This window comes from Podarcis tiliguerta, assembly GCF_965153285.1.
Source record: "Podarcis tiliguerta genome assembly, chromosome: 4".
Lineage (NCBI taxonomy): Eukaryota > Metazoa > Chordata > Lepidosauria > Squamata > Lacertidae > Podarcis > Podarcis tiliguerta.
The window spans coordinates 10,596,068-10,614,543 of record NC_139537.1 but is presented as its reverse complement, the minus strand read 5'-3'; positions in this window follow the sequence as shown (position 1 = coordinate 10,614,543).

Below are 18,476 nucleotides of genomic sequence, written 5' to 3'. Positions count from 1 at the left end.
ACCAGCCCCCTGCTGAAAAAGTTTGCTGACCTCTGATATAAGGCCACCCTTTCACATTGACAGACTGCTGGCAGTTTTGATTATATAAATAGCACTTTGCAATTCCAAAGCAGTCGTGGGAAACAAGGGAAGGGGCTCGCAGGCTGCCTTTCGCAAGCCTCATCTATCACGGCATCGTTTCTCGCTTGCCATACATCATCTGCCTCCCTACCCCCCCCCCTCCGGTGCCTTCCTCGACATCTGCAGGATTTGTAGCCGGCTAAGTGGAGCACGGCCTCTTCTGAAATTCCTTACCATGTACCTGGGCTGGCTGACACACTTCTGCATTTTTTGCCGCTTTAGCTTTACTTTAAATAAAGTTGACAGGTTCAATATATCCTTCCTACGAAAGGATATATTTGGCAGGATCATAAGTAAAAGGGAGTAAACTGAAGGTCTTCAGCTGGGGAAGAGAGAGAGAGAGAAAGGGAAAGGAAGAAAAAGTGGAGGGGGGACGGGACTTAGAGAGTCGGAGAATTGCTCATCTCTAATGCTTGTGCGCGTTTATAATAACAAGCAGCTACTGCTACAATAATTGTATTTGCTCTTAACTCAAGGGGCCTATAAAACAGCATAATGTAGAGTAGGCATTGCTACTCAATCCTTATTTGTGCAAAGCATTATTTCACATAGGGAAGCTCACTTCCTGGACATGAATGCATGTAAGCTTTTTCTCCTGCAGGTCGTTCCTCCAAAACTTCGACTTCTTCTGTATCCTCACACGAATTTCTCTCCATGTTTCAGGCGTTTTGGGGGAGTGTTGGTTGTTTCCAAAGTGGAACCAAAGCTCCGCCTCCTCCTCCTCCTCCTCCTCTTCTTCTCCTCCTCCTCCTCCTCCTCCTCCTCCTGAATTTTGGACAGAGAATTTCCTATATAATACAGTGGTGCCTTGGTTCTCAAACTTAATCCGTTCCGGAAGTCCATTCCAAAACCAAAGCGTTCCATAACCAAGGCACGCTTTCCCATAGAAAGTAATGCAAAATGGATTAATCCATTCCAGACTTTTAAAAACAACCCCTGAAACAGCAATTTCACATGAATCTTACTATCTAACATGCATTTTACTATCTAACGAGACCACTGATCCATAAAATGAAAGCAATAATCAATGTACTGTACTATAAAATAAATAAGACAGTATTGTAGATGCTAAAAATTAAAATTATTTTTTTTCTTACTTGCACTGATTATAGCCATAGCTTTTACCCATTTCCTGCTCTAGATCAGGGGTCAGCAAACTTTCTCTGCAGGGTGCTGGTTCACTGTCCCTCAGAACTTGTGGCCAGCCTGACCGCACGCACACACGTGTTCCCTCCTTCCTTCCCTCAGAGACAGAGTGGCTGAGATACCGCCACTCACCGCGTTCAGATGGAGCGGGCTGGGCTGGGCTGGGGAGGGGTTCCCCGCCAGCGCTGGGTCTCTGCTTGCACGGAGGGGCTGCAGCCACCCTGCCGGGAAGGGCCTCTACCCCGGGGTTCCCATGACCGTGTTGCTAATGTGCCACCACCAATCAGCACAGAAGAGTCCTTCTCCTCTTCCTCCTCCTCCTCCTCCTCCTCCTTGCAGGCTCTCTGCTCCCACTCTCTGCTTCTCACTTCTTTGCTTCTCCTCCTCCCTTCTTGGAGCTAGACGTCAACCAGGCGCCCAACAAGGCAATTGGAGCAGCGGATCTCAGGAAGGGTTGCCATTGGCCGCCAGCTTGCGTCAAACCGGCCAATGGAGGGGAGGCCTGAGGCTGCTAAGGCTTCAGATTGGCCAGCGTCGCATAAGTCTGAGCAACCTCGGAGCATGCTGGGAGATGTAGTCTGCAGGGGGAAATTGCAAAAAATGGCACCAGAAAAAAAAATGGCGATTGTGCTGATCCAAGTGGTGACTGCAGAACTGTTCCTGGGTCGGATCCAGAGGGCAATTGGGCCAGATCTGGCCAGCGGCCCGTAGTTTGCCGACCCCTGCTCTAGATGTTGCAGGAGGACAACATTGACCCATCCCTGTCCAATAGAAATGCTGGCTGGGAATGATGAGTGCTAGAGTCCAGCAACATATGGCAGGCCAATCACCGGTGTAGATAATTCTGAGCTAGCTGAATGGTGTGGCTTGGTCCAAGACAGCTCCCTCTCTTCCTATTTAAAATAAATATATATCCGGAGGGACTCATATTTCAGCCATCATTGGGAACAACGAAGAGAGAGTGTTGTACCTTCACCTTTCAAGCACACACTTTAAAAAAAGATCTTCAGGAGAGACTTAATAATTGCAAATGTCGAATAACATAAAAATAGACAGGTCTTTTTTTTCTGGAAGGCTTTTTTCCCTTTTCTTTAACAAGCTTCTTCTGTCTTTCTTAATCAACTAAGAATAGGCTGTGATTACAGTCATCATTATGCAATTAATCACTATAATTACATTTTATTGGGGTAATAGTTTAAAAATCAGTGAACATACTCTGTACTTTCGCTTGACTGGGAAGCATCCTAGAGCCTGTCAAACACGAGTTTCTCTGAAAAGTTCCATTGTTATTTCATTTCTTGTTGACATTTGTCAAGTGGCTTCCTCCCCTTATTTTCCTTTTGCAGATATAGCTCTTGTGGTAGAAATTGAGGGAAGTTGACCATTTGGACCTATGCAGTTAGAATTCCAGATATTTGAAATTTGTTTGTGTGAATGGTGTTTTCAGGTCAGGTCAGCCTCCATCCTTGTTGAACAGTGGAAGATTCAGGACAGATAAAAGGAAGCACATACAAGATGTGTGACACCTGGCTTGAGAGCAGTACATGTGAAAAGGATCTAGGAGTCTTGGTGGACCACAAACTTGACATGAGCCAACAGTGTGACGCGGCAGCTAAAAAAGCCAATGCAATTCTGGGCTGCATCAATAGGAGTATAGCATCTAGATCAAGGGAAGTAATAGTGCCACTGTATTCTGCTCTGGTCACACCTCACCTGGAGTACTGTGTCCAGTTCTGGGCACCACAGTTCAAGAAGGACACTGACAAACTGGAGCGTGTCCAGAGGAGGGCAACCAAAATGGTCAAAGGCCTGGAAACGATGCCTTATGAGGAACGGCTAAGGGAGCTGGGCATGTTTAGCCTGGAGACGAGGAGGTTAAGGGGAGATATGATAGCCATGTTCAAATATATAAAAGGATGTCACATGGAGGAGGGAGAAAGGTTGTTTTCTGCTGCTCCAGAGAAGCGGACACGGAACAATGGCTCCAAACTACAAGAAAGAAGATTCCACCTAAACATTAGGAAGAGCTGACAGTAAGAGCTGTTTGACAGTGGAATTTGCTGCCAAGGAGTGTGGTGGAGTCTCCTTCTTTGGAGGTCTTTAAGCAGAGGCTTGACAACCATATGTCAGGAGTGCTCTGATGGTGTTTCCTGCTTGGCAGGGGGTTGGACTCGATGGCCCTTGTGGTCTATTCCAACTCTATGATTCTATGATTCCATCTTCACACAGGAGGCAGGGAGCCCACCATTAGGTGGCGCCAGAGCCACCGACAGACTGAACCAGAGCCTATGACTGGCGAAACCAATTAATGTCCCCATCCTTCTCCTTGCTGAGGCAACATGGAGGCTTAAGAAGGAAGAAGCTGACAGGCAGTGCTCCCCCACACCCCAAACAGGTGGCAAGGAAGAAGGCTGGGTGATCAAGGCAGGCTGTAGTTGGTAGGGCAATGCCCCCATTTCCCCCACAGGCTGAGCTACACTGGTCAGGAGGCTGTTTGCACATCTTCCGTGTGACACCTCGTTTGGCCCTACGTTTCTTATCATTGTCCAGTTGTAAGCGGAGGTGGCTAGGCTTCCTTTTCCTTCCCCCAAGTGCTGCCACGGAACTGAGAGCATCACACGAGTTCAATTATGATAGACAAGATCACCCAGTAAGTCACGGAAATAGGATTTTGTGTATAAATCCAGCCAGATTTAAAGAAGGCTTTGATGAGTGGAACACAGAGGGAGAGAAATACCAACAGGAGCAAAGGTTTCTTATTTGAGTGCGTGTTCAGTTATAATGTCGCTAAACTCTCAAAATGCAATGAAAGCCTTTCTAAAAAAAAATACCCAGAAATGTTCAGATTCGCGTTGTTAGATTAGAGGTTGAGAAAACCATTATATGTTACTATTTCTTCTCTTCTTCTTTTTGGCTGGCAAGAGCAATATACATATTCAGAAATTCCCTCAGGAGGAGGTGGCAAAGCATTTCATAGCTCACCAGAAAGAAATTATAGTATATGAGATTCTAATTACAGCACGTGAAAAAGGCGGTTGAATGTTCTTGTGGCACTTTATCTGTCGGGTCTTGCGGAAGCTTCCCTTGCCTTGAAAAGCATTAAAAAATGTCTCTTTTATGGAAACGGTGTACACAGAATGGAGACAGTTTGCATGGAAATTTGTCCTGTGGAAACCTGCCAAAATCAAGTTCGAATAGATCAATGCCTAGTGAAACTGACAGAGAATTCAGCTGATCTTTGCATTCCGATCTTTCTTACGGACATCCTCTAGAGCTGGGGTTTTCAGACTTTCTACTCCTTATGCGTACTTGAGATGGTTGAGAATTACTCAGGCCCACCAGCCATAAAATGGGGGGAACAGGAGCAGAACCAGCCACAAAATGGCAGCAGATGGAGTTTGGCATAATCAGCTGGCAAGTCCTGACATCACTTTCTAATCCATCTATGGAATTATTTGCTGCTGCATTTTCCTTGTGGCAAGGAGTTCCATGGCTCATCCCATCAGCAGATAAAGATGTATGGACCACCTTAATTCCATTCCATGCCAATTTCACTGGTACTCGGTTATGTAATCTCATTTCTACACATTTATTGCTCTGGACATGACTTCCAGAATGAAGAAAAACGGCACCTTTGGCAACTTTGGTTAAGTTTTTTTCTTTCTTACCAAAACAAACGTACAATGCTATCAGGAAATCCATGGCATTTCTGTTGAACAGGGGCTATTGGCATATATCTGTAACACCCAGATCCAGTATCCTGTCCCCTGCAACACATAGACTTCTGTCTTCTACCTAGCACAGAGGTTGTGTTTTTTAATAGCTCTGTAAATCAAATGTGCCCAGCTAATAATTTCTGTCTATGGAACAGAAGATTATTTATGGGAGGCAAAGCACTCTAGGAAATCCATCATTTTGTTCCTAAAATGAACTTGTAGGAAGCAGTTAAATCTTTTCTGGAGGAGAAACTTGCCCAGAAATCGTTTCCTCAAAAGGACAATGGGAAGAGTCGCAAGAGTAAACACGGATGCACATTTTCCATCTCCCTCTAAATTGTAGTTATAGCCACAAAAAGGTGGGGTTGAACAAAATCAGTCTGTTTCTAGTCTGCCTCCCTTTCACACATGCTCACAAAGGTCCTTTTTCGACATCAAACTGCAAAAATAAATGAATAGATGAATTCTGCATGGAAATTTGCCGATAAATATGTAGTTAAATACAGAGTTGAAAATGTGTCTTCTTTCCACATTTCTTTCTCTGCTTTAAAAAGAAATAGAAAAACGCTTTCGGGAAGTGTAAAGTAAAGGGACCCCTGACCATTAGGTCCAGTCATGACCGACTCTGGGGTTGTGGCGCTCATCTCGCTTTATTGGCCGAGGGAGCCGGCGTACAGCTTCCAGGTCATGTGGCCAGCATGACTAAGCCGCTTCTGGCGAACTAGAGCAGTGCACGGAAACGCCGTTTACCTTCCCGCCGGAGTGGTACCTATTTATCTACTTTGACGTGCTTTCGAACTGCTAGGTTGGCAGGAGCAGGGACCGAGCAACGGGAGCTCACCCCGTCACGGGGATTCCAACCGCCGACCTTCTGATCAGCAAGTCCTAGGCTCAGTGGTTTAACCCACAACGCCACCCGCGCCCCTTCAGGAAGTGTGAAACAGGAGAAATAACTAATTCCTCATCTGCACACTAGTCTGGTGGGGGCATATAAGACCAAAATTCAAATTCACAAAAATACACAAAAAACACAAATTCCTTAAGCATATGTATGTGGGAGAGCTTATTCTGTTTATAACAATAATCAGACATGCCAATGAATTCTGGTGTTGTGGGAGAGAGAGCCATGCATAGTTTTATAAAGATCGGACACTTCTCATCGCTTCTCTAAACTAAATGCTGCAATCTTTCTTAACAGGAAAGTCACTTTATCTCATTGATCATTTTTTGGTTGCCTTTTTCTGATGGTGCTGGCTGCGCCCCAATCCCTTCTCTCCCTGGCTGAAGCTTAGCAGTATGGCTGAGATGAGGTCCACACTCTCTCCCTCAAACTCACTGTGTGGTGTGACATCATCATGACATCACTGTGTGTTGAGTTTCGCCTACCTCTGCAATGCCCAGCCAACTGGAGTGGAATGAGGGTCGGGGGGGGGGGCAGCACTTACAACTAGCTTTTTGTTTTTTGCACAGTACTAAGAAGTGGGGCTGGGACGCGGGTGGTGCCTAGGGCTTGCCGATCGCATGGCCGGCGGTTCGATTCCCCGCGGTGGGGTGAGCTCCCGTGTTTCGGTCCCAGCTCCTGCCCACCTAGCAGTTCGAAAGCACCCTTAAGTGCAAGTAGATAAATAGGGACTGCTTTATAGCGGGAAGGTAAACGGCATTTCCGTGTGCTGCGCTGGTGCCAGTTCGCCGGAGCAGCGTTGTCACGCTGGTCACGTGACCCGGAAGTGTCTCCGGACAGCGCTGGCCCCCGGCCTCTTAAGTGAGATGGGCGCACAACCCTAGAGTCAGACACGACTGGCCCGTGCGGGCAGGGGTACCTTTACCTTTTTAAGAAGTGGGGAGAGGGGGTGTATTTATCTGTTCTTCCCTCTCATCCTCAGCGAATGTTCAGAGCTACTGCAAAACCATCAGCTTCCTTTACCTTATTAAGGCTGCTTTGAAAGTAAATCAAAAGAGCGTGGAGTATGAAGTGATGTAAAACTACGAAAACACCGTTTACTACAAAGACAGCTGGTCGCGGTAAAGTAAGAACTGATCTTTTCAGACATGAATGCACGATCAGATAACCCTGCTTCGCTTTTCCGTGTTGCGGAAGGGTTTGCGGAAATCAAAATGCTTCTTTTAATAGGCTGGCTGAGTTGCAAATACATGTGTTTTTCTTTCCTTGAGAGATAGCACTGATTTTCTTCTTCTTTCTTTATCAAAGAGTGAGTTAATAGACTCAACACATTAGGAAACACATTCCATGCATATTCAATTGATAAATATTCCAGAATATTAATGGGGGGAGAGAGAGAGAAGAAGAAGAAGTTGCTTTTTAAAAAAGTGCATTACTATGAGTTGTATTACTCCTTTAGCTAGTATAAAGATAAAGGTAAAGGGACCCCTGACCATTAGGTTGAGTCGTGACCGACTCTGGGGTTGTGGCGCTCATCTTGCTTTATTGGCCGAGGGAGCCAGCGTACAGCTTCCGGGTCATGCAGCCAGCATGACTAAGCCACTTCTGGCGAACCAGAACAGTGCACGGAAACGCCGTTTACCTTCCCGCCGGAGCGGTACCTAGTTATCTACTTGCACTAGTGTGCTTTCGAACTGCTAGGTTGGCAGGAGCAGGGACTGAGCAACGGGAGCTCACCCCGTCACGGGGATTTGAACCGCCAACCTTCTGATCAGCAAGTCCTAGGCTCTGTGGTTTAACCCACAACGCCACCTGCGTCCCTTAGCTAGTATAGGCTTCCTCAAACTCGGACCTCCAGATGTTTTGGGACTACAACTCCTATCATCCGTAGCTAACAGGACCAGTGGTCAGGGATCATGGGAATTGTAGTCCCAAAACATCTGGAGGGCCGAGTTTGGGGGTGCCTGAGCTAGTACAACATGGGTAGCCAAGGTGGTGCCCACCTACAACACTCTGCCCACCAATACTTCCTATGAGACCCATGGAAGGATTCAATATATATATATCCCCTCAAAAATATACTACAAATGAGGCAGTTGGTACTTTTTACTCAGTTCCTGTTTGAAAAAGGACTACAGTGGACGCTCGAGTTGCAAACGTGATGGATGCATGTTCGCAACCCGCAGCACTCGCAACCCGCGTCTGCACGTCTGTGCACGAGTGGGTTGCGATTCGGTGCTTCTGAGCATGCAAAAAGCACATTTTAGTGCTTCTGCGCATGTGCGACCGCCAAAACTCGGAAGTAACCAGTTGCAGTACTTCCAGGTTTCAGCGGTCTGTAACCCAAAAAAATGCAACCTGAAGCGTCTGTAACCCGAAGTATGACTGTAGACAATTTTTAGAAGACATCTGAAGGCAGCCATGTATTGGGAAGTTTTATTATGTTTTATTATGTTTTCATATGTGGTAGAAGTCACCAGAGTGGCCAGCACTTCTTCTTCTTCTTCTTCTTCTTCTTCTTCTTCTTCTTCTTCTTCTTATTATTACCATAAACACAGCCCCTTAAATGTACCCACATTTCATCGGTTGCTACATTTCATTGGACATCCGTTCCCCATCCATTTTGATCATAGTGGAAGCTGATACAGGAGTCCTTTCCCTTAAGGATGGGGCAGCTGATGTGGAAGGGGGAGTTAAAGGCTACATGAAAATGTTAACGTTTTCTAGGGTTGCCATATTTTGAAGAGCAGAAAACAGGACACATTTGCTGACTTCTACTTTTAACTATGGACGCTGGTGGCGCTGTGGGTAAAAGCCTCAGAGCCTAGGACTTGCCGATCGTCAGGTCGGCGGTTCGAATCCCCGCGGCGGGGTGTGCTCCCGTTGTTTGGTCCCAGCGCCTGCCAACCTAGCAGTTCGAAAGCACCCCCAGGTGCAAGTAGATAAATAGGGACCGCTTACTAGCGGGAAGGTAAACGGCGTTTCCGTGTGCGGCTCTGGCTCGCCAGAGCAGCGATGTCACGCTGGCCACGTGACCCGGAAGTGTCTCCGGACAGCGCTGGCCCCCGGCCTCTTAAGTGAGATGGGCGCACAACCCTAGAGTCTGTCAAGACTGGCCCGTAAGGGCAGGGGTACCTTTACCTTTACTTTTAACTATGGATCGCTATGACGGCTCTCATTTTACATGAAAAAGAGACGACACTTTTCCCCCCTTTCTTTGATGACTGTTCCAAGGTGACTCTGTGGGACTCCTGAGTAAAAAGGTAAAAGATAAAGGACCCCTGGACAGTTAAATCCAGTCAAAAGTGACTATGGGGTTGCGGCGCTCATCTCACTTATCAGGCTGAGGGAGCTGGCATTTATCCACAGACAGCTTCCGGGTCATGTGGCCAGCAGGACTAAACCACTTCTGGCACAACGGGATACCATGACGGGTGCCAGAGCACATGGAAAAACCGTTTACCTTCCCGCCGCAGCGGTTCCTGTTTATCTACTTGCACTGGTGTACTTTCGAACTCCTAGGTTGGCAGGAGCTGGGACAGAGCAACGGGAGCTCACCCTGTCGTGGGGATTCGAACTGCCAAGCTTCCAATCAGCAAGCCTAAGAGGCTCAGTGAGTACACATGGATTGGGTCAGACTGTAAATCGGTGTTGCCGGAGGAAGCCTTGGTCAGAGGTACAGCACCTGCTTGTTGTGAAACCAGGATATGGCAGCTAGACTGGTGACTGGCAGCCGCCACTTAGACCCCATAACACCGGTCCTGAAAGACCTACATTGGCTCCCAGTACGTTTCCGAACACAATTCAAAGTGTTGGTGTTGACCTTTAAAGCCCTAAACAGCCTTGGCCCAGTAAAGCTGAAGGAGCGTCTCCACCCCCATCGTTCAGCCCGGACGCTGAGGTCCAGCACTGAGGCCCTTCTGGCAGTTCCCTCACTGCGAGAAGTGAAGTTACAGGGAACCAGGCAGAGGGCCTTCTCAGTAGTGGCACTGCCCTGTGGAATGCCCTCCCTTCAGATGTCAAGGAAATAAATAATTATCTGATTTTTAGAAGACATCTGAAGGTAGCCCTGTTTAGGGAAGCTTTTAATGTTTCATGTATTTATCGTATCTGAAGAAGTGTGCATGCACATGAAAGTTCATACCAATAACAAACTTAGTTGGTCTCTAAGGTGCTACTAGAAGGAATTTTTTTATTATGTATTTATCGTTTTTTTAATATTCTATTTGGAGCCACCCAGAGTGGCTGGGGAAATGCAGCCAGATAGGCAGGGTATAAATAATAAACATTATTATTATTATTATTATTATTATTATTATTATTATTATTCCAGATTTACAGAGCTCAATGGGATATCATCACCATTATTATTATGGTTGTCAATAACATCATCCTCATCATCAAATGGAATTTGCATCACTGCCTGGTTTTTGCCTCTACAACTCGGGCACGTCGAAGACTTGTTTGTCACTGCATCACCTTCTCAGGGATGTTTGTCACTGTCCCACCTTCTCAGAAAACAGTCGTGCTCAAACCTGAACTGATGTTTTTGGGGCCAAAGTGTTAACTTCTCTGTCACACGTTTCTCTGCAAAGTCGGTTAATGTGCGCTGTAAAGATCACTAATTATCACGTTCTGAGATGCCCTTGGTAGTTCTTTATATATATACATATATATATATATATGTATGTATAAAAGCCTCTGGCACATTTGTGCTGCAGCATATATTATCCCAACCCCCAACCCCCCGTTCTTGCTATTAGGAGATATTTGCTTCTTTTAATCTCTGCACAGCAGGCCGGCGTGGACGTTGGGTGGCACAGAGAGATGTAGGGAAGAAAATGAGAAGGCGGACGGCCTCATTTTATCTTCCTTCAACATAGCATGGCATCACAGAAGTAGAAGTGGAGTTAAGTCCCATTGAATACAGCAGGACTTCTCTCCGAGTTAAGCAATCAAAGGCTAGCCCTGTGGGACAAGAATGTTATTTTGCGTAATGTTTAATCTGAGGCTGAAATCCTCACACACTTACTTGGGAGTAAGATGTGTTGAAGACACTGGGACTTAACTTCCGATTAGGGGCTGGAAGAAAAATCAGTTCAGTTTGCCTTTAACAAGTGAACATACCTAATTTGAATTTTCCAAAACAATATGGAAACTGAAACACAGCCGCCCTTCAAAATTCACAGTTCCCTTAATTTCACAATTCATACTGCTCTGGCCAAGCAATGTGCATGCATACAAAAATGCATTCTATTCTCCTTGGCAAAATTGCATCAATTAGGTATTAGGCAAAATTGCATTTAAAAGTGTGTATATATGGGCAGAAGGGACACAGGTGGTGCTGTGGGTTAAACCACAGAGCCTAGGACTTGCTGATCAGAAGGTTGGTGGTTTGAATCCCCACGACGGGGTAAGATCCCGTTGCTCGGTCCCTGCTCCTGCTAACCTAGCAGTTTGAAAGCATGTCACAAGTGCAAGTAGATAATTAGGAACCGCTCTGGCGGGAAGATAAACGGTGTTTCCGTGCACTGCTCTGGTTCGCCAGAAGCGGCTTAGTCATGTTGGCCACATGACCTAGAAGCTGTACGACGACTCCCTCGGCCAATAAAGCGAGATGAGCGCCGCAACCCCAGAGTGGGTAACGACTGGACCTAATGGTCAGGGGTCCCTTTACCTTTTATATATGGGTAGAAATTTGCACTAAAAGGCTGGTGGGTTTTCATGGGGAGGGTTATGTGAGAGAATGTTAGAAGCATATTGCTGAGTGCATGGTGCACCAACCCATTTTGAAATAATTATCCTTTGGCGTCCATGGAGTGATACACCAACCTTTTATCTGATTATTATATAGAGGACTGGTAGATTAAAAATTTGTTCACCAGCCCTTAGTACTGGAGTGGAACTGGTTAAAAAACTTAGGAGTCACTTGCTGAAATGGCAAAGCTTACAGGAAAACTCAGAGACAAGGACAACTGAGACTTTAAAAAAGACTGGGAATTGTTTATGATGTACTTACAAAAATACTGTAGAGAAGTGAACTCACCAGCAGCGTTTGAGTAAACACTTGCAATTAAGAAAACTAACGTTAAAGTTAAGGAGCAATAACAGGGAAAATAAAATACAAAGTGTAAGATGCAATTTGAAAAGATATGGTGTAAGAATATAAGAACATTTAGGTAAAATATTTCAGAGTTAAGGTAATATAAAATAAGAAGGAGAAGCTAATGTCAAAGCAAACCAGAAAAGGAAATTGAGGGAAGTCAAGGGAGGAGAGAGATTTGGATTTACATATTTCTTCTTGTGATGCTGACAACTATGTTCACTAGAAAATTGTAAAATTCAACAAAATATATATTTTTAAAAAACTTAGTAGGCACTTATCAGCTGGCCATTCCAACTTTTTGAGAGTGACAGACCATAGTAGTAATTATTGTTGTTGCTGTTATTACTGAGAAGGCATAAATTGCAGCAGATGCATGATTTCACATGAACGTTCTCCAATCTGCGTATGCTATAATAAGCATTTCGTTGTACATCGTTATGTTGGCCACAATCCAAAACTGAGCTAAACATGCGGCAGCCCACTGATTTCAATGGGCTTTAATATGCTTCGCTCCATGTATGACCGCAGCTTTTGTCTTGTGGAATGTGTTCCCCCCTTATGGGATGTGTAGTCTATCTGCTCCACTGACTGGTGCAGACACAACACTGCTTTAAGAAAAGCAAGCTGTCCAGAGTTTGAGCCTGTGGGCTATGATTAAGGTTTTTGCAGATTGCAGGTGGCTTTGGGAACAAAAAATAAAACCATCACAAGATCTTGCAATGATATACTTTCAAGGTCTATTTTCTTGAAATGACAATGCTTCTCTGCACATAAGCTGGCTAATATAGAGCAGGTACAGGGGTATAGTTCTGAAATCAATGTGAGAAGCCCGTTTAGACACAGGAGAGTTTTGTGTGCATTTTTTTTTTGGGGGGGGCACATTTTCTCTCTGCCCACACAGGAGCGCTGTGCATTCTTTGAAACTCCGGCACACATGCAACGCCCCCAGACCTGGCTGCCGTGTTTGATTAAATTAGGCTAAAAATAAAACGAGTTTTCATTATGACTCAGAAGGGTGATTGGTTCTGACAAATTAGCAGCTGAACTGATTTGACGCTGTCCCTCAAAGACGGGTGCACAAGCTCGTGAGTCACGGTGCAAGTTGTGCAAGTGGGATGATGAGTCCTGGTGCCGCCCTTCCTGCCTCCAGTGTAAACTTTGACTCAGGACCTGCAGCAGCTGGCAAAGTGATTGCTCATGGTGGGAAAAGGCACACCATGACCCCCAATTGGAGTGGTACAGAAGCATAGATGCACTTCCATTTTATATGTATACAGTCGGCGCGCAACTGGTGCACATTTAACTTGTGCAATTGCAGCATTGTGTGCCTGGAGGCTGGTCAGTATGCAATTGCACAAGTTAAATGCCTGCGAGGCGGGAGGAATATCCCCAGACAGCCCAATGATGTCCAGGCTTGCTGAGTGGCCAACAAAATGCCAACCTGTGGGGAGGATGTGTGCGAAATTGGTGGCAGGGAAATGGAAAATGATCAGGGAGAGGGATGGAATGTTCTTGTTGTTTAGTCGTTTAGTCGTGTCCAACTCTTCGTGACCCCTTGGACCAGAGCACGCCAGGCACTCCTGTCTTCCACTGCCTCCCGCAGTTTGGTCAAACTCATGCTGGTAGCTTCGAGAACACTGTCCAACCATCTCGTCCTCTGTCATCCCTTCTCCTTGTGCCCTCCATCTTTCCCAACATCAGGGTCTTTTCCATGGAGTCTTCTCTCCTCATGAGGTGGTCAAAGTATTAGAGCCTCAGCTTCAGGATCTGTCCTTCCAGTGAGCACTCAGGGCTGATTTCCTTCAGAATGGAGAGCTTTGATCTTCTTGCAGTCCATGGGACTCTCAAGAGTCTCCTCCAGCACCATAATTCAAAAGCATCAATTCTTCAGCGGTCAGCTTTCTTTATGGTCCAGCTTTCACTTCCATACATCACTACTGGGAAAACCATAGCTTTTACTATACGGACCTTTGTTGGCAAGGGGATGTCTCTGGGGAATGGAATAGAGTAGTTCAAAAGATGTAACTCAGGCTTCCTCCAGATGTTTTGAGACTACAATTCCCATCAACCCTGACCTCTGGTCCTGCTAGCTAGGGATCATGGGAGTTGTAGGCCAAAAACATCTGAAGGGCTGAGGTTGAGGAAGCCTGATCATAGAATCATAGAGTTGGAATAGACCACAAGGGCCATCGAGTCCAACCCCCTGCCAAGCAGGAAACACCATCAGAGCACTCCCATAGAAAATGTTACTATCAACTCGCGTCTGACTTTGCTTATTTCCTCTTCCCTCCCAATCCATCTTCCTTTAGTGTGGTGTCTTTCTTGATTGTGAACTTGAGACCTTTTGCATGCCAAGGAGGTATGCGCTATGGACGTTAGCAGTTTCATGTGTTCCACAATAGCCTGCATGCAAACTACTATTTTATGCATACGGATTGGAGGCTGTTATTTTTGATTAAGCGGTCTATAAATCTTGTTAAATAAATGAATGAATATTAAATAATTAACAGCTATTTAATCATTCAATGCTATATACACCTACTCAGAAGACCCACTAAGTTCAATAGCACTGATTCAAAGGTTTGTGAGAATAAGACCTCAGCCTAAATGGAAGAATAATAATAATAAAAAAATGGCGATGGCAGATGGGGGGGGGGGAGAGGCATGTAGCTATTGTGAATGTATGCCCATGGAAGTCAAATCAAAGCACAGCGCCGTTCACATTAAGAGTTTGTCAGATCTGGCAATTACAAGGCGAGTCTGATCTACATGATATATAAATATTTGTGAGTGTGATTATACTGGTAAAATGATCAAGGGGCTGCCTCACCTTTCCCTCACGGAAAAAAGAAAAGCGCTGAAGTGTTTGGGGATGTTTTATTTCAACAGAAAGTGATGGGGCCCAGGGAAGGCCTGTGTTTATAAAACTATTTATGGTGTTGAGAGATGGATCCACCACACACCCTCCTGTTTTCATAATACTGGCGGCCAAAGAAAAAGGAAAAAAAATACTGCTTCATGCAGCACATAATTTAATGGACAGGATTTTCTAACGTAAAATCTGGGAACCAGCTTAGGTGATGTTTTTGAAATGCTTTCATCTATGCAGAAGGGGTTAGGCATTTTCGATGGCTTTAAGCAACAATAGCTAAATTGAACCTCCATTTTGATACGTAGCACACCTCTGATGACCAGCACTGGAAGACAAACCACAAGAGAAAGCCATCATAGCTATGGTCTACCTCAACAGCTGGAGGCAATGATGCTTCTGAATGCCCGTTGCTGGGTACCACCGAAGGGAAAAGAGCTTCTGTGGCCAGATCCTGCTTGAGGGTTCCCAACTGGTATCTATCTGGACCTTGTGAGAACAGGGTGCTGGACTAGATGGGTCGTTGGTCTGATCCAGCACACTCTTCCTGTGTACTTAGGGAAAGCTTTTCTCCTGAGTGTCGGGAGGCATTTGGTGACTGCTGTTTAAATCAGAGGGAGCATGTCCCTGAACACCCATGGATGGGAATTGTGGGTTGAAATTGAAATACTTTATTGTCACTTGTACAACTTGTATACAGTGAGATCACCGTGCTAGAGAAGAAACTTTTTTTAAAAAAGTTTCTCCTCCCGTTAGATTCACAAAATGTTTAGGGGTATGCGTACCCCTGCATCCCCCCAGAAAAAAGTACTGGACTTAACCATCCAGAGGTCCTTTACCTTATATTATTATTATTGTTGTTGTTGTTGTTGTTGTTGTTGTTATTGGCTTGTGGGCCAGAGGTTCTCCAACTCATTCTAAAAAGTAGAGCATAACTGTATAAGCTGGGTAGCTCAGTTGGCTACAGAATGGTGTTGATAATGCCAAGGCTGCAGGTTCAATCCTGGACAGCTGCATATGCCTTCATTTCAAAGAGCTGGACTAGATCAGGCATCCCCAAACTCGGCCCTCCAGCTGTTTTGGGACTACAACTCCCATCATCCCTAGCTAACAGGACCAATGGTCAGGGATGATGGGAATTGTAGTCCCAAAACAGCTGGAGGGCCGAGTTTGGGGATGCCTGTAATAGATGATCCTCAGCATCTCTTCCAACTCTATGATTCTATTCCTTTCTATTCTGAAGTTGTAAAGTATTCCCTTAGCACTCCCCTTCATTCTCCTCCTTTGCTTTTGTGTTCACCGCTCCCCACAACCTGTCGTTTTACTTCGCAGAGTAACTTCCGCTTACTCCTTGTCTCCTAGCGATGTCCTTGTTCTCCAAAATGGCTCGCCCTGGGTTTGTGCTGCACTCCCAGCCATTTAATATCTCTGATCAGGGTATGCAAATGAATTCAGATTGGATTCCTGCTATCTACATCTGGCACGTCTCATTGCATTATCATATCGCTGATGTACGGCCTGATGCGACATGACACCTTTTAATGCCACGCGAACCGAGTCGGCAGCCGCGCAAAGGGAAGAGCTTGCGCACACACACACATTGGGGTTTCCACCTTTTCTTTCTTTCTGATAGGCCTTCTGATAGTCTAAGACAAACTGATCTGATGGGGAGGAAAGCAAACAGCGAATGTTTGAAAGAGAAGGCAGCTTTGTCTTCATTCCGCTTCCAGCGCCGCTCATTCGTAATCGTCTGCGTGAGAATTCACTTAATTTTAGAGTTGGGCAAATTCTCTGTGTGTGCATAAGTCATTTGTGTAGCCTCACTGCAAAGTGCCCTCCACTATCCCAAAGCCCATGGGGAAAAGTTAGGACAGGCGTTTCAGGACAACGGATAGCTCCAGGTGTGGGCTTTGCTGCAACAATGGTGGGAAGCAACAGAGCCTTTTCAAAGTTTGGACTTAACCTACCTCTCCCATTCTCCGACCCCATGTGAATAACTTAGATGCTTAAAGGCCAACCTTCTGGCCTTTTCCCTGTAAGGTGGCTTTGTTGTTGTTGTTGTTTAGTCCTGTCCGACTTTGTGACCCCATGGACCAGAGCATGCCAGGCACTTCTGTCTTCCACTGCCTCCCGCCAGTGGCGTAGCGTGGGTTGTCAGTAATTTGCACCCCCTATCCCATGGATTTGCGCCCCCTAACCTGTGGATTTGCGCCCCCTAACCCTGACCCCCAGATGTTGCACCTGGTGTGGCCGGCCCCCCCTGCACCCCCCCCACGCTACTCCACTGCCTCCCGCAGCTTGTTCAAACTCATATTCATAGCTTTGAGAACACTGTCCCACCATCTCGTCCTCTCTCGTCCCCTTCTCCTTGTGCCCTCCGTCTTTCCCAACATCAGGGTCTTTTCCAGGGAGTCTTCTCTTCTCATGAGGTGGCCAAAGTCTTGGAACCTCAGCTTCACAATCTGTCCTTCCAGTGAGCACTCAGGGCTGATTTCCTTCAGAATGGATCGGTTTGATCTTCTTGCAGTCCATGGGACTCTCAAGAGTCTCCTCCAGCACCAGAATTCAAAAGCATCCATTCTTTGGCGATCAGCCTTCTTTATGGTCCAGCTCTCACTGTAAGGTGGCTTGCAGATAAAAATAAGAACGGCACAACACCAGTCCTTTCAGTCAGCTCCCCAAAGCCTGTTGGGAAAAGATGATCTTCACCTCCCAGCCAGAAGGACAGAGCCAGTCTAACTTCCCTAGGGAAGAAGTTCCAAAGTCCAGGAGCAGCCACAGAGGAGTTGATCTGTGTGGTCTCCTCTCAGGCTCGGTGGTCACTGGATTTCCAGCTGCAGATCCAGAATCCTGAAAATAATACTAATAATACTAATACTAATTATTATTATTATTATTATGGAGAGCCAGTGTGGTGTAGTGGTTAAGAGCGGTAGTCTCGTAATCTGGGGAACTGGGTTCGCGTCTCTGCTCCTCCACATGCAGCTGCTGGGTGACCTTGGGCTAGTCACACTTCTCCGAAGTCTCTCAGCCCCACTCACCTCACAGAGTGTTTGTTGTGGGGGAGGAAGGGAAAGGAGAATGTTAGCCGCTTTGAGACTCCTTAAAGGGAGTGAAAGGGAGTGAAATCCAAACTCTTCTTCTTCTTCTTCTTCTTCTTCTTCTTCTTCTTCTTCTTCTTCTTCTTCAGCCAACTTTCATCAGGAGCTCCAATGGCGGGTTCCAACAATTCAAAATCCAGAATGAAAGACAGTCAAAACGGAGGACAGTCCCAGGACAGGCACATCTCAGGTTTCAAAGGCCAGGGGGGAGAGATGTTTCTTCAGCATCTGCCGAAAGCTACAGAGTGAAGAAGCCAGACACACTTCTGTGAGGAGGGAATTCCACAACTGAGGGGTGACCACAGAGAAGGCCCTCTCCCAAGCCGCCACCACTCTAGCTTCTGAGGGCAGTGATACAACCAAGATGGCTGCCTCCGCCGATCTCAACACCTGACAGGGTCTCTAGGGAAGGAGAGGCTTCAACAGGGACCACACCCAGCTACCTAGTGCTGCTTGAGTGCTTTGTCAGATTTTAAAACTTCCTTCAATTGAGGCTGTATGTATGTATTCATTTGCA